The sequence below is a fragment of the Podarcis tiliguerta genome, assembly GCF_965153285.1.
Source record: "Podarcis tiliguerta genome assembly, chromosome: 13".
Lineage (NCBI taxonomy): Eukaryota > Metazoa > Chordata > Lepidosauria > Squamata > Lacertidae > Podarcis > Podarcis tiliguerta.
In genome coordinates, this window is record NC_139546.1 from 41540143 (window position 1) to 41555270 (window position 15128).

Sequence of the window (15128 nt, forward strand, 5' to 3'; positions counted from 1 at the left end):
CTGCCCGAACCCGTGCTCTCTAGACAAGGGGCAAGTGGCAAAACACTGAACAGAAGTTGATTTGGCATTCTTGAGGAACAACCTCCCACACAAAAGCTGGAGTTTGGGGAGTGAGGAACATAAGGGGGAAACTAGGAAATGTGGAATAACAGCTTCCTGAACCTAAAATGTAAAGGTAACAGACCCCTGACAGTTAAGTCCAGTCACGAATGACTCTGGGGTTGTGGCGCTCATCTCGCTTTACTGGCCGAGGGAGCTGACGCTTGTCCACAGGCAGTTTTTCCAGGTCATGTGGCCAACATGACTAAGCCGCTTCTGGTGAAACCAGAGCAGTGCACGGAAACGCCGTTTACCTTCCCGCTGGAGTGGTACCTATTTATCTACTTACACTTTGACGTGCTTTCGAACTGCTAGGTTGGCAGGAGCAGGGACCGAGCAACGGGAGCTCACCCCATCACAGGGATTCAAACCGCCAACCTTCCGATCTGCAAGCCCAAGAGGCTCAGTGGTTTAGACCACAGCGCCACCCGCGTTCCTGAACCTAACCTCCCTGTAAACAGATCTGAACAAATGCTTGGTCTAAGCTCTCTGCAAACAAATGCCCAAAATGAGCAGGATCTCTAGAACAAACCCCAACCTCAAATTATGCCTCTCCTTCCAGGCCCTGACTGTCAACTTCTATTGGTTTAGGGGTGAAACCATAGAAGGGCAGCCCTCAGACTTGGAACTGAGCACTCTGTCTCCTCTATTGCCTGTCTATTATAAGAACAGAAGAAGAGAGGCCTGCTGAATTAGGCCCATGGCCCATCTAGTCCTGCATTCTGTTCTCACAGTGACAGACCAAATTCCTGTGGGCAGCTCAAAGCAGGACCTGAGCACACCAGCTCTTGCAATTCTCTGCAATGGGCATTCAGAGGCATCCTGTCTCCAACAGTGCCCATTAGGGCTGGGTGATATCTGGCTTTCAACATGGTGATTTTTCACCAGCTAAGCATCACGATATACTGATATATCACAGTGTCTGAAATACGGATGGTGCTATAGAGAGGCATTGGCTGGCTTCGTGGTTTTCCCCACACTGTGATTTTTGCATAGTGCACGCACCCTCACAGACATCGTGATTCATGATACATTGCCAGGAGGAAAAACTATGAAACCAATATGACAATATGGATTTCAAACTGGTTTGGGGAGGAATACAGCCGTACCTTGGTTGCTGAATGCCTTGGAACTCATACGTTTTGGCTCCCAAACAATCAGAAACCAGAAGTGAGTGTTCTGGTTTCCTTTCCTTTCCTTTCCTTTCCTTTCCTTTCCTTTCCTTTCTTTTCTTTTCTTTTCTTTTCTTTTCTTTTCTTTTCTTTTCTTTTCTTTTCTTTTCTTTCTTTCTTTCTTTTTAAAAAAGGTAAAGGGACCCCTGACCATTAGGTCCAGTCGCTAATGACTCTGGGGTTGCGGTGCTCATCTCGCTTTACTGGCCGAGGGAGCAGGCATACAGCTTCCGGGTCATGTCGCCAGCATGACTAAGCCACTTCTGGCGAACCAGAGCAGTGCACGGAAATGCCGTTTACCTTCCCGCCAGAGCGGTACCTATTTATCTACTGTATTTTTTGCTCTATAGGACGCACCCGACCATAGGACGCACCTTGTTTTAGAGGGGGAGAACAAGAAGAAAAAAATTCTCCCCCTCTCTGCTCAGCGCCTCTTCAGCGAAGTGGCAAGAGAAATGGAGACCCTTCCATTTCTCCTCCCACTTCGCTGAAGGGACGCTGTGCAGCTCTCCCTCTCTGCTGAAGCCAGGAGAGTCTTTCTCTCCTGGCTTCAGCAAAAGGAACCTGAAGCCTTTGGAGCACAGCACAAGTTTCTGCTGCACTCCAAAGGCTTCAGGTGGCTATCCCTGAAGCCTGGAGAGCGAGAGGGGTCGGTGCGCAGGCTTCAGCGAAAGCAACGCGTAGCCTCCAGAGCTCCCTCTGCGCTTTGGAGGCTTTGCGTTGCTATTGCTGAAGCCAAGGAGCCTGCATTCGCTCCATAGGACGCACACATATTTCCCTCTAATTTTTGGAGGGGGAAAAGTGTGTCCTATAGAGCGAAAAATACGGTACTTGCACTTTGACATGCTTTGAACTACTAGGTTGGCAGGAGCAGGGACCGAGCAACGGGAGCTCACCCTGTCGCAGGGATTCGAACCGCTGACCTTCTGATCAGCAAGTCCTAGGCTGTGTGGTTTAACCCACAGCGCCACCAAGTGTTCTGGTTTTCAAACGATTTTCAGAAGCCAAATGTCCGGTGCAAATTCCACAGCTTCCGATTGGCTGCAGGAGCTTCCTGCAGCCAATCAGAAGCCATGCTTTGGTTTCTGAACATTTTGAAAGTCAAATGGACTTTTGGAATGGATTCCATTTGATTTTCAAGGTACAACTGTATTGATATATCACCCAGCCTTGCCTTCCATTAATTTATATAGCCCTCTTCTAATCACCCAGGTTGATGCCTAATGCTATCCCTTGCCAAGCAAATTCTATAGCCAAACTATCCACTGTGTGGAGAGGTACTTCATTTTGTCTTGCCTTGAATTTCTAACATCTTGCTTTGCTGAATATTCTCGAGTTCTAGTTTCATGAGAGGCTGGAAAGCATTTCTCTATCCACTTCCCCTGCACCATGCAAAATTGCACCGTACGAAAAGTTAAGGCAGCTGTGTTGGCACGTGAAGGGAAAACAAATTCAAAACCCCTCTTGCATGAAATTGGTCACTAGGTGGCACTAGAGTTTTGGACTTGCCTGGAGCAAGGTCGGGTGGGTGGGCAGTGAGTTATGAAGGGGAATTTCCCACAGAAAAGGAACAGCGTCAACTGTCAGCCCCACATCTGGTTTGGTTTGCTGCATTGTCAGTGCGCAGAAGAGAGGGGACCTCAGCTGTCACTGGTAAGAACGCTGGGGCGGAATGTAGAGGGCCCAGAAATCTGGGGTGATGGCAAAAAGGGGGGTGGGGTGGGATTTTCGCTCCTCAGAAGATTGGCTGTGTTTACAGCTGCCCGAATTTGATTCAAGTCTTTCCCCAAACCTTAGCTTTGGGGCCTGTTTCCAGTGGCCCTGGAGTGAGAGGAAGTGAGGGAGCTTCTGTGCATGTGCAAAGCACTGGGGGGGGGGGCGAATTCAGGGAGGAAAAGGTTATCAATGGCTTATGAGCTTTGCCTCCACAGTCGGAGGCGATGATTCTCCTGAATACCAGTTGCTGGAAGCCACAGTGGTGAAGAGTGCTCTTGCCCTGGGGTCCTGCTTGTGAGTTACGCACGGACCTCTGTTTGGCCTCTGTGAGAACAGGATGCTGGACCAGATGAGCCACTGGCCTGATCCAGCAGGCTCTCCTTATGTTTCGTTCCCTGGTGACAAATCCCAGAATAGTAGCCTTGTAGGGATGCGGGTGGCGCTGTGGTCTAAACCACTGAGCCACTTGGGCTTGCCAATCGGAACATCAGTGGTTCGAATCTGTGCGACGGGGTGAGCTCTGTCCCAGGTTCTGCCAAGCTAGCAGTTCGAAAGCACGCCAGTGCAAGTAGATAAATAGGTACCGCTGTGGAGGCAAGGTAAACGGCATTTCCGTGCAATCGGGCACTTGTCACAGTGTCCTGTTGCGCCAGAAGTGGTTTAGTCATGCTGGCGCAGAAGGCTGTCTGTGGACAAACAGTGGCTCTCTCGGCCTGAAAGCAAGATGAGCACCGCACCCCATAGTCACCTTTGACCATGGGTGTAGCCAAGGGGGTAGGGAGGGGAAGCTGTCCCCCCCAATCAATAAAAATAAATAAAAATACATAGCAAACTGAGGTTCTTGCTCCCCCAAAAGGCCTGCCCCCTCTAACAAAAGGCCTGCCCCCTCCTCCCAAAATCCTGGCTACAGCCATGCCTTTGACTGGACTTAACTGTCCAGGGGTCCTTTTCCTTTTTACCTAGTACTGTACAGTGGTACCTTGGGTTAAGAACTTAAATTGTTCTGGAGGTCCGTTCTTAACCTGAAACTGTTCTTAACCTGAGGTACCACTTTAGATAATGGGTGCTCCTGCTGCCGCCGTGTGATTTCTGTTCTCATCCTGAAGCAAAGTTCTTAATCTGAGGTACTATTTCTGGGTTAGCAGAGTCTGTAACCTGAAGCATCTGTAACCTGAAGCGTCTGTAACCCGAGGTACCACTGTAGTCTTGTTTTGTCTGTCTCAGACAAAAGAAGAGCCTTGCAGGACTTTAAAGCAGAGAAGGAACCTCAGGCGAACTGCATTTCCCCGGGGCTTCTCTATCCAGCCCTCAGGTCTCTCCCCAGGACACGGCCCCCCTTCCCCGTTGGTTCTGCTTCAAAACCTCCTTGACTGTTGTTGCCAGGAGAGAATGAGTCCTTGAACTCAGATAAGGCTGCTTGGCTGCCTGGATGGAAGAGAGGGGTGTGTGACTGTGAGTAGAAACAAAGGAAAACATTTGTAATTCCTCCCCCCTCTGACCCCACCCACTGCTGGCACCAGTCCCCTGGGAAGTTGCCTGGGAAGGACTGTGTCCCCTGTGTTGATAAAGGTTCCCAGCTTCTGCTTTAGAGATTATCAGCTTTGTTGTGAGAAAAGCCTTTGTGGGATAGATGCCAATGTTTGAGAGGCTGCGAGTGTAGATCAGATAAGCCTGGTTCTGTGTTTTTAGGCCTCATTTCAAGCAAGGCTTTCCCCTTCCCACTACAGGTGTAAAATTAGCATATAGGGCCCCCCCCCTTAACACACATTCTTGCTGCCATTGTGGTTGGTCATTGCACTTATCCAGTAGCAATCAGAAGCAATTTTTTCCCCTGCAGCCAGACATCTCTCCCCTTCTCTGCCTGCCTATATCTGCTATGCCAACTGAACAGTATAGGACTTAATTTTAAGCAAGCATGCCAATGATTGGCCTGTTAGCTCTCAGAAGTCTCTGGGCTTAGCCACACTTAACTTTTGCCCTATTTTTTCTAGGGGGAGGTCTGTGTTTGTTTGTTTGTTTGTTTGCTTGTTTCCCGCGAAACCCAGCTCTGTAAAGCTGAATCAGAGCAAGCATCAATTTGAATTTTCCGTGGATAGACATTTGTTCCGATTTAGCTTTAAAGAGCGGGTTTTCACAAGGAAATCTCTGAAGCAAAAAAAGAAAAGCAAAGCAAAAAGCAGGGGGAGCTCAGATATGGATCTTGAAGTCGTGTAATGTGGTTGTGGATAAGCTCTCAGAAGAGTTTTTCACCCAAAGCATTTTATTTTATTTACATTTTTTAAAAATAGATCCTATTTAAATTAAAATTTTTGATTATTATTATTTTTATCCACCCTGCACAAGAGATAGTGATGGCTACCAATTCGGATTGCTTTAAAAGATGATTAGATGGATTCATGGGAGACAAAGCTATCAACAGCTGCAAGCTAGAATAGCTGTATTCCAGCTCCACTGCCAGAGGCATTATGCATCTGAATACCAGTTCCTGGGAATCTCAAGTGGGAAGGATGCTGTTGTGTCCAAGTCCTGCTTTTGGTCTTCTCATTGGCATCTGATGTGAGAGCATGATGCTGTGTCAGATAGGTCTTTGGTCTGATCCAGCATGGCTCTTGTGTTCTCAGATGAAGGCCAGAAGTAAACCAGTGCCTAAGGCTGTGTACACACCATAGATTTTAAGCACATTCTCCCCACTAAAAAGAACCCTGGTAACTGTAGTTCAACCACAATGGAGCTACATGTCCCAGCACCCTTAACAAACTACTTTCCCCAGCATTCTTGCGGAAGGGAGGAAAATGTGCTTTAAATGTATGTTGTGTATGCAGCTTCGGCTACGTTTTTGTGGTAAAAATGGGGCTGTTTGGGTGCTGCACCAGGGGCAACGGCAGGGACCCTTGGAATCTGTTTGTGGTTTACATAAACAAAAGTGAGAGGCTCCCCATAAGTAGCCGAAAGTGGGGAAACATGAATGTGCAGTACAGGGACTGTTAACGGAGAAATCTGAGGGCTCCCTTGGACAAAAAAAAAACAAGGACACCAGCCAGGAATAGCAGAGCAAAACCAGCCAGTAGGCCTGGTTTTTACTGAAGACTGTTGTGACAGGACTCCCACCTGCCACCAAGTGAAACAAGATGGAAGACCCAAACAAAAAAGAACCCAAACTTTTATTAGCTGCCAATCCCCATGTCACCCCCCCCCCCAAACTACATCACTAATACATCATGGTTACATCATGAAAGGGGAGGGCTGGTGGCAGTAATCTGAGCATCCTGGACCCTGTCCCACTGTTCCCCTTGCCCTCCACCAAACACCCATCAAGTGTAACAAAAGAGTTTCCCAGCCAGGTTAATCACACCCTTTTGTCTTCATCTGGGTTTGTTTTTTTCTGGAATGGCTACCTGTCTGGCACTCAGGTATCAGGATGCCAGGAATTATCACTCAGGCAGAGGGGCTGCTGAGTAGCTGAGCTCACATGTCTATATGAATTTCTGAAGTTTTCCCAGTGAGCCAGTACACAGATACATTTATCAGTAAATTGTTACATTTTGGATTGTGCAGCAGAGGCCCTTTGAATAGATAGGAAGAAACTGTGATGAAGTGTTTTGTGGGGACAAATCACAAAAGTCACAAAAGTGATTGTGCTGATTTCGGTAGTGGGCTGCATGTGCATGATATCGGCTGGAGGGGCAACCCCCCCCCCAAAAAAAACCTCTATACATGAATTCCTGCAACAGGACATACTTTTAAAACAGCAGCAAGCTCCAAGCTTAACGTGTCAGAGTTTCCTTTCACTGACTTAAAAAAAGAAAAGGAAAAGACTGAGACAATGGTTATGACGAGAGAAAGAAAGTGTGCTGGTCCCGGGGGTAAGGTACCTTGGGTGTAGCAAAGTCCACACGAAGAGGGGCAAAGTCCGAGGCAGAGTGCCGGGCGGTGAACAGGAACGCTGGAACAGGAGGCTGTGCAGGGAACAGGAACACCGGATGGTCGGGAACAGGAGGCCGAGCAGGGAACAGGAGTACCGGATAGTCAGGAACAGGAGGCCGAGCAGGGATCAGGAACGCAGGAAGGTCCGAAGCCAACAACGACGTTGCTCCCGCAACCTGGGGCCGGGCTGACTGGGCTTTTATCCTCTTCTAAGGCCAGGGGCGGTCCCGGCCCCCAGGAGCCCCGCCTCCTCTGGCCTTAAGGCGAGCACTCCTCCTGGGGGCAACCAGTTCCCTTCGCCTCTCTGCTCTAAACCTCTGCAGATCAGGAGAGGCCGAAGGGTTACTGGGCCCTGGAGGAGGCTCACCTGTGGCCACTGAGTCGTCAAGCCTCTCTGGGGCCAGAAGGGCTTCACCTGGGGCCAGCTCCTGATGCACTGCCACAGGTGCAGGCTCTTCAGCATCTAGGCCTTGCCCCAGTCCAGCCGGCCCTGGAGGCGGGGACTCCTGTGCAGGCCGGGATTCCTCTGTTTCATCCTCCGAATCGGAATCCCAGGCCATCACACCATCCCCCCTCCCAGGCCCCCCCCTCAACCGAGGGTCCGGACCCGGCTTGCCGGGGTACGTCGCATGGAACTCTCGGAGGCAGGCAGGTGCGTGGACGTTGGCCGCTGGTTCCCAGGAACGGTCCTCCGGTCCGTACCCCTTCCAGTCAATGAGGTACTGCAGCTTTCCCCTGCGGTATCGGGAGTCCAGGATGCGTTCCACCTCGTACTCAGGCTCTCCCCGAACCAACACTGGCTGCGGTCGGGGACGGTTCGGGTGGAACTCGTCGGGTGGGGCCACCGGACTCAAAAGGGACCTGTGGAAGACCGGGTGAACCTTCAGGGTTGCGGGTAACCGGAGACGAAATGCCACAGGAGAGACTTGGTCTACGATAGGGAACGGGCCGGTGAAGCGGGCGTCCAACTTCCGCGAAGGTCGAGAGGGGTGGAGGTGGCGAGTGGAGAGCCAAACCAGGTCACCGACGCGAAGTTCCGGCCCCACCTGGCGGTGGCGGTCGGCCTGGGCCTTGTACGCTTCCTTGGCCTGGTGCAGTTGCTCCACCAAAAGCTGTTGCTGGGACTGGAGCTCTTGAAGCCACTCCGTCACCGCCGGGACTGCGGATGTCGGCAGCACCTCTGGAAACAGCCGTGGATGATAACCATAACTGGCCTGGAACGGGGTCTGCTGGGTGGACGCATTCACCGCGTTATTGTAGGCGAACTCCGCCAATGCCAGGTGGTCGACCCAGTCATCCTGCTGGTAGCTGCAGTAACACCGGAGGTACTGCTCCAGCACCGCGTTCGCCCGTTCCGTCTGGCCATCGGTCTGTGGGTGGTAGGCTGACGAGAGGCAGACCTCCGTCCCGAGGGTCTGGTGTAGTGCTTGCCAGAACCGGGATGTGAACTGAACGCCCCGGTCGGACACCACGCGCTCAGGTAGGCCATGCAGGCGGAAGACATGCTGAAGGTACAGCTGAGCAGTTTCCTTGGCTGTGGGTACAGATGGACAGGGAGCGCAGTGCACCATCTTGGTGAAATGGTCGGAGAAAACCAGAAGGCAGGTACAGCCACGAGACGAGGGTAAGTCCACTACAAAGTCCAACGAAACCGTGTGCCAAGGGTGCGGTGGAACTGGCAATGGCTGAAGTAGGCCGGGGGGTCGCCCGGTAGGTCCCTTGGCGCGCCGGCAGACATCACAACCAGCAACGTAGCGAGCCACGTCAGCCTTCAGGCGGGGCCACCAAAACTCTCGACTGACCAGATGGGTGGTCCGATACCGTCCAAAGTGCCCCGCTGCTGGGGCATCATGGGCCATCCGGAGAACCTCCAGCCGTAGTGGCCCTGGCGGGATGTACAGACGACCGTGGTGCAACAGAAGGCCCTGATGCAGGACCAGCCCCGGATACTGTGGGCTGGACTCTTCAGCCAGCTCCCGGAGTCGTTCCTGGGCCCAAGCGTCGACCCGCTGCTGTTCCCGCACCCGAACCTGCAGTGGCTGCGCCTCCTGGGTGGCCAGGAATGCAGCCGGAGGTAGGATCGTGGCGGGTTCTGCTTGCTGTACCGTGTCTGCGTTGTCGTCAGGTTTCCGGGACAGGGCATCCGCCTTCTGATTCTGAGAGCTAGGGATGTAGCGGATCCGGAACTGGAACCGGGAAAAGAACAACGCCCACCGGATCTGTCTTTGGTTCAGCTTGCGGGTGGTCTGGAGGTACTCCAGGTTCCGGTGGTCGGTTCTCACCTCCACCGGATGTCGTGCCCCCTCAAGATGGTGGCGCCAGACCTCAAAGGCTACCTTGATGGCCAGTAGTTCCCGCTCCCACACAGTATAGTTACGCTCCGCTGGTAGGAGCTGGCGGGAATAGAAGGCACAGGGTAAGAGTGGCGCTTCAGGACCAATCTGTTGAGACAAGACGGCACCGAGAGCCGTACTGGAAGCGTCGGTCTCCACCACAAAGGGTCGAGAGGGGTCAGGATGTTGTAAGATTGGTGCCCTCTGGAAACAGGCCTTCAACCCCTGAAACGCCTCCTCTGCCTCCTTGTCCCAGGAAAACGGCGTCTTTGGGCGCAGTAGCCGGGTCAACGGGGTGGTGCGATGAGCATAATCAGCGATGAAGGTCCGGTAGTAATTGGCGAACCCCAGGAAACGCTGTAGGTCCTTGCGGTTCCGGGGTGCCGCCCATTCTTGAACCGCTGTCACCTTCCCCGGGTCCATTTGCACCCCATCTGGAGAGAGCCGGTGACCAAGGAAGTCCACAGTCCGCTGATGGAACTCGCACTTGCTGAGCTTTGCGTACAAACGGTGCTCACGCAAGCGCTGCAGCACGGTCCGGACGTGTCCCTCATGGCGAGCCGGGTCACGGGAGTAAATCAGTATGTCATCCAAATACACCACCACGTACTTGTCTAACAGGTCCTGAAACACGTGGTTGATGTAGCGTTGAAACACAGCAGGCGCGTTGCACAAACCGAAAGGCATAACCAAATATTCGAACTGCCCGTACCGGGTCCCAAACGCTGTCTTCCACTCATCCCCGGCTCGGATCCGAATCAAGTTGTAGGCCCCCCGGAGGTCCAGCTTGGTGAACACCTGTGCCCCTTGCACCCGCTCCAGCAGCTCCGAGATAAGGGGCAAGGGGTACCGGTCTGGGACGGTAATTTTGTTCAGGGCTCGGTAATCATGGCAAGGGCGGAGTTCCCCACATTTCTTCTTAACAAAAAGCACCGGCGCCGCGGTGGGCGAGGTGGAAGGCCTAATGAACCCACGCTCCAGGTTCTTGCGCAAGAAGTCCTGCAAAGCCTCGCGCTCTGGCTCTGTTAGGGAATATAAGCGACTCACTGGTAAAGGCGCTCCGGGTTGGAGGTCTATGCCGCAGTCAAAAGGCCGATGCGGCGGCAGCTGGTCTGCCCCCCGTTCCTCGAACACGTCCTGGTAGTCCTGGTACACGGCTGGGAGCGTGGGTGCTGCCTCCTCTGAGGGCGCGGCCGCCAGCGTTCCGGATTGAGCATGGGAACATGGGTCTGGGAAGTGCACGGTCCGTTTGACCCAGTCAATCTGAACGTTGTGGGCTTCCAGCCAGTCCATCCCGAGCACCAGGGGGAAGCGGGGCATAGAGGCAATGTCCAAAGTTCGCAACTCCTGGTGCTGCTGGAGACACAGGACCAGAGGCTGGGTCTCCTGAGTAACGGCACCTGAACGCAGAAGTCGTCCGTCAATCGCTTCCACCTGGACCGGTACTGGCTTGTTCCGAAGTGGCACCTGATGATGGGCGGCAAAAGCAGCGTCCATATAGGAGCGGGTTGCCCCTGAATCTACCAAAGCATGGGTGAGGATCCAGGGCCCACCTGGAGGGTATAAACGTACCGAAACCATAAGATGTTGCAAGTCCATTGGTGCGGGCCCATTCTGTACGGTTTGGGACCCCCGGTAGCTAGGGCCATCAGCTACTGGGGTTGGCGGTTTCCCTGCGGCTGGCGTTTCTCAGGGCAGGACCGAGCGAAGTGTCCACTTCCGCCACAGTAAAGACAGAGATTTCCATCCCGACGCCGCGCCTTCTCTGCGGGGGAAAGGCGTGGTCGCACTGCCCCGAGCTGCATAGGCTCCTCCGTTAAATCAGTTGTGACCGTGGGGCTGCCGGAAAAAGCTGGTGCCATGAACTGGAAGTGCCGGCGACCCCGGGCCTGACGACGATCCTCCAACCGGTCGCCTATTTGTAGACTCCGTTGAATGAGAGTGTCCAGCGTGGTGGGGCGTTCCATTGTGGCCAACTGGTCCAGTACCTCGTCCGAAAGCCCTTCGAGATACTGGTCCCGCAGTGCCGAGTCATTCCAGGTCAAGTCCTGTGCCAACAGCCGGAACTCCGTGGTATATGTGGCCACCGTGGACTTGCCCTGTTTCAAATGCCGAATCGCCCGGTTGGCTTGACTCTCTTTCTGGGGGTTGCCGAACGCGGCCTCCAAACGATTGCAAAACCTCGTATAGTCTGCCAGCAAGGGGGAGTCTTGCCTGAGTAGCGGCAACGCCCACTTGGCCGCCTGGTCCTTTAACAAGCTAATCAAAAAGTGCACCTTGGTACGGTCGTCAGGAAAGTTCCGGGCTCGCCCCTGAATATACAGTTTGGCCTGGGCCAGGAACATGGGAAAGCTGGCCGGGGCTCCATCAAATTTCTCAGGCAAAGCCACTGGGTACTTGCCCGGAGCCGGGGCGTCGGCCCCAGGAGCCGGTAGGGCTTCCAAGCGTTGCTGAAGTGCCTCAACCGCGTCACTGAGCTGCTGCACGGTGTGAGACAAGGCCTGGTTCTCCTGGGCCAAAGCCACCAGTGCAGCCGCCTGTTCAGCCATGGCCTCTGGCTCTTCCCGAACGCACCCCTACGAAGGGGGAGTGCGGGACGTGGCGGGAGCAAACTGTGCTGGTCCCGGGGGTAAGGTACCTTGGGTGTAGCAAAGTCCACACGAAGAGGGGCAAAGTCCGAGGCAGAGTGCCGGGCGGTGAACAGGAACGCTGGAACAGGAGGCTGTGCAGGGAACAGGAACACCGGATGGTCGGGAACAGGAGGCCGAGCAGGGAACAGGAGTACCGGATAGTCAGGAACAGGAGGCCGAGCAGGGATCAGGAACGCAGGAAGGTCCGAAGCCAACAACGACGTTGCTCCCGCAACCTGGGGCCGGGCTGACTGGGCTTTTATCCTCTTCTAAGGCCAGGGGCGGTCCCGGCCCCCAGGAGCCCCGCCTCCTCTGGCCTTAAGGCGAGCACTCCTCCTGGGGGCAACCAGTTCCCTTCGCCTCTCTGCTCTAAACCTCTGCAGATCAGGAGAGGCCGAAGGGTTACTGGGCCCTGGAGGAGGCTCACCTGTGGCCACTGAGTCGTCAAGCCTCTCTGGGGCCAGAAGGGCTTCACCTGGGGCCAGCTCCTGATGCACTGCCACAGGTGCAGGCTCTTCAGCATCTAGGCCTTGCCCCAGTCCAGCCGGCCCTGGAGGCGGGGACTCCTGTGCAGGCCGGGATTCCTCTGTTTCATCCTCCGAATCGGAATCCCAGGCCATCACAGAAAGGAAGGGGAAAAAACAACCCCAAGCCAGCTGAGTGTTACTGCTGGAGCCACACCTACCTCTTGGCCAGAGGATTTTGCAACCTGGAACTTCCCCCAGTGAGCTCTGGGTCTGTAGGGCAAAGGCATTTATCTGCGGAGGTGTGGATGTACATGGGTGGAAGCCAGGAGCGGGAAGAAAACAGTCCATGGAACACAGCCCGTGCTTACTCCTTCCAATAGTCTCCAAGAGCAGGGCATCCCTTCCATGTTTCTTTTATCGGCCCCGCTATTAACAATGTCCGGGTGCAAGAGACATTCCTTCTGTAGCCAAAACAGCACCACCCACGTACAAGGGGCAGGTATTGGCACGAAACCTTAAGCTTACAGAAGAAAAAAACCAACTAAAACCCACCTAGAGTACAGGCACTGCTGTTTTTCTAGAAAAAGAGGTGCCAGAACTCACCACGAATGCCTCTTTTATAATGACAATGGCATCCGCCTGAGAGGTGATTGAACTGCTCAGTTCCGGTGAGTTCCAGCTGAAAAAAATCCCTGAATACAAATCGAAGGGAGGGGAAAACCCCGAACATTGCCCAATGAGGACTGAGCAACAGGGGTGCCCAAATGATTTTCAAATAGGGCCAGATTTGATGAAGTGAACATGTGTGAGGGCCAACCAAAGTTGTTGAGCTTTTTAAGGATTGAAGTTGTTGAGTTTTTTTTACGATTTTACCCCAAAATTCTTGAGCTTTTTTTTTTTTTTTTACAGTTTATTTTACAGTTTTACCACAAAGTTGTTGAGCCTTTTGGCAGATTTTACCTCAGGAAGTAAACTGCCACAGGGGCTGGATTAAACCGACTGGTGGGCCAGATTAGGCTCCCGAAAAGGACTTTGGACATGCCTGGAGTAAGACAAAAGAGTTGACTAACTGTTGGGGACAGGTGGGGACTGGGCGAGAGGGACAATGGAGGACCGTGGATATGCAGGAACAGCAGAGAAGGGCACTGCACACTGCAACATTTTATTGCCATTTCCTCTTGATATTACTTTCTCCACACATTTTAGCTGGCCTCAGTAGCCAACCCAAGAGGTAAGGTCGCCAGGATCCTCCTCCTTCCTGCAGGTGTGTGTATGAGTGTATGCAGGGGTTACCCCTGGCTCTGCACTGCGCCTCAGGAATTTCATGTTCAGAGCTGGAGAGGGGAGAGTGGTGGACCTTTCCCACAGTCACAGGCATGCTTTCGAGAAGTGCTGCCCCCACCCCTAGCAGCATAGTGCCAGTGTGCGGGTGATAATGCCCCCCACCTGTCCCTAAGACAAAGAGGAGGCTTGTCACATGGCTGAGATTTGATGGGGGGGCGCTTAGCAGGTGGCTCTGCCCACCTAAACATTTCCCATCTTGCCCTTTTGCGACCACAGGGCAGGAAAAGGGGAGCAGCCGGCAGAAGGCTTGCAGGTCTTTGATGTTCAGAACTCAGGAATTAAACAACAAGAAGAACTTTCTGGGGGCAAGAGCTGTTTGGCGGTGGAATGGACTCCCTCAGAAGCTGGTGGGCTCTCCTTCACGGAGAAGCTTTTAAACAGAGGATGTGTTACGAGTGTGTACCTGGATTCACACATGCGCAGCCGACACTCATGTTTATTCATGTGCACACTGCTGAGAGGTCTAGGATCTCCTGCTGGAGTTATGATGTGCGCTTCTTGTTACGGATGTGTGCGTCCACAAGGAACTCTCACACAAAGAAAGAAAGAAAGCTTGGTTTATTATAGAAAATAGGAGTGACAAAATATATAAAACTGCTGCTTTGGATGGCAAAGTTGCAGTCTAAGCAGGTAGCAAATTGCAACACATACACACCTCAATTAACGAGTAAAATATTCCCTAACTATTCTAAGAGGTCTACAGAAATGTGGGCATAAACTACAAGACCTGTCCTTAGCGCTGGGATAAGCATTGTCCTGTTGGAGCCAGAAGAGCCAAATGATAACCTTTGAAACTAATGGCTTTTTAATATCTTTTTGGCAGGGCATGTCAATGGAGAGGGGGAGGGGGGCTGTGAAATGAGCGGTTCCTACAATTATCATAATCCCTTCCAAGACTTTCCTGCCTTGTTCTCACCTTGACCATCTTCAGTCATCCTGTTCTTGCTTGCTTAAAAAAAAAAGGGGGGGGGGTGAAAGACTTTTGATAATGGTAATGGCAATCCCTTGTCTGAGACCTGCCTTCAAATCACCATCATTGTGGGATCTCACTGAGTGGCCTGTACTACTTGACAACTCAATTTGCATGTGTCAGATGTGTGTGTGGACTCAGGATATCCCTGAATGCCTTTCATCTGGCATTTGGTTTTGGTTGCCTGCCTATTTGTTTCTGGGTTTGGTGTAAGAAGTGTTAATGATCTTAACCATTTAGAATATTAGAATTTTAGATTCTAGTCCAACTCCCTGCAATGCAGTGGGGCTCGCTCATGCTGTAGCTTCACAGCTATCCCAGCAGAATTTAAAGCCCTGGTCCCTGGTTTGGGACCAGGTTACATGCACAGAGGCTTTTTTTGCAGTATTTAGAAACATAGGTAGGGCGTTGCTTGAGTTGATAGACCATTGGTCCATTCTAGCTTATGCCTGCCAACACTGACTGGCAGGGGC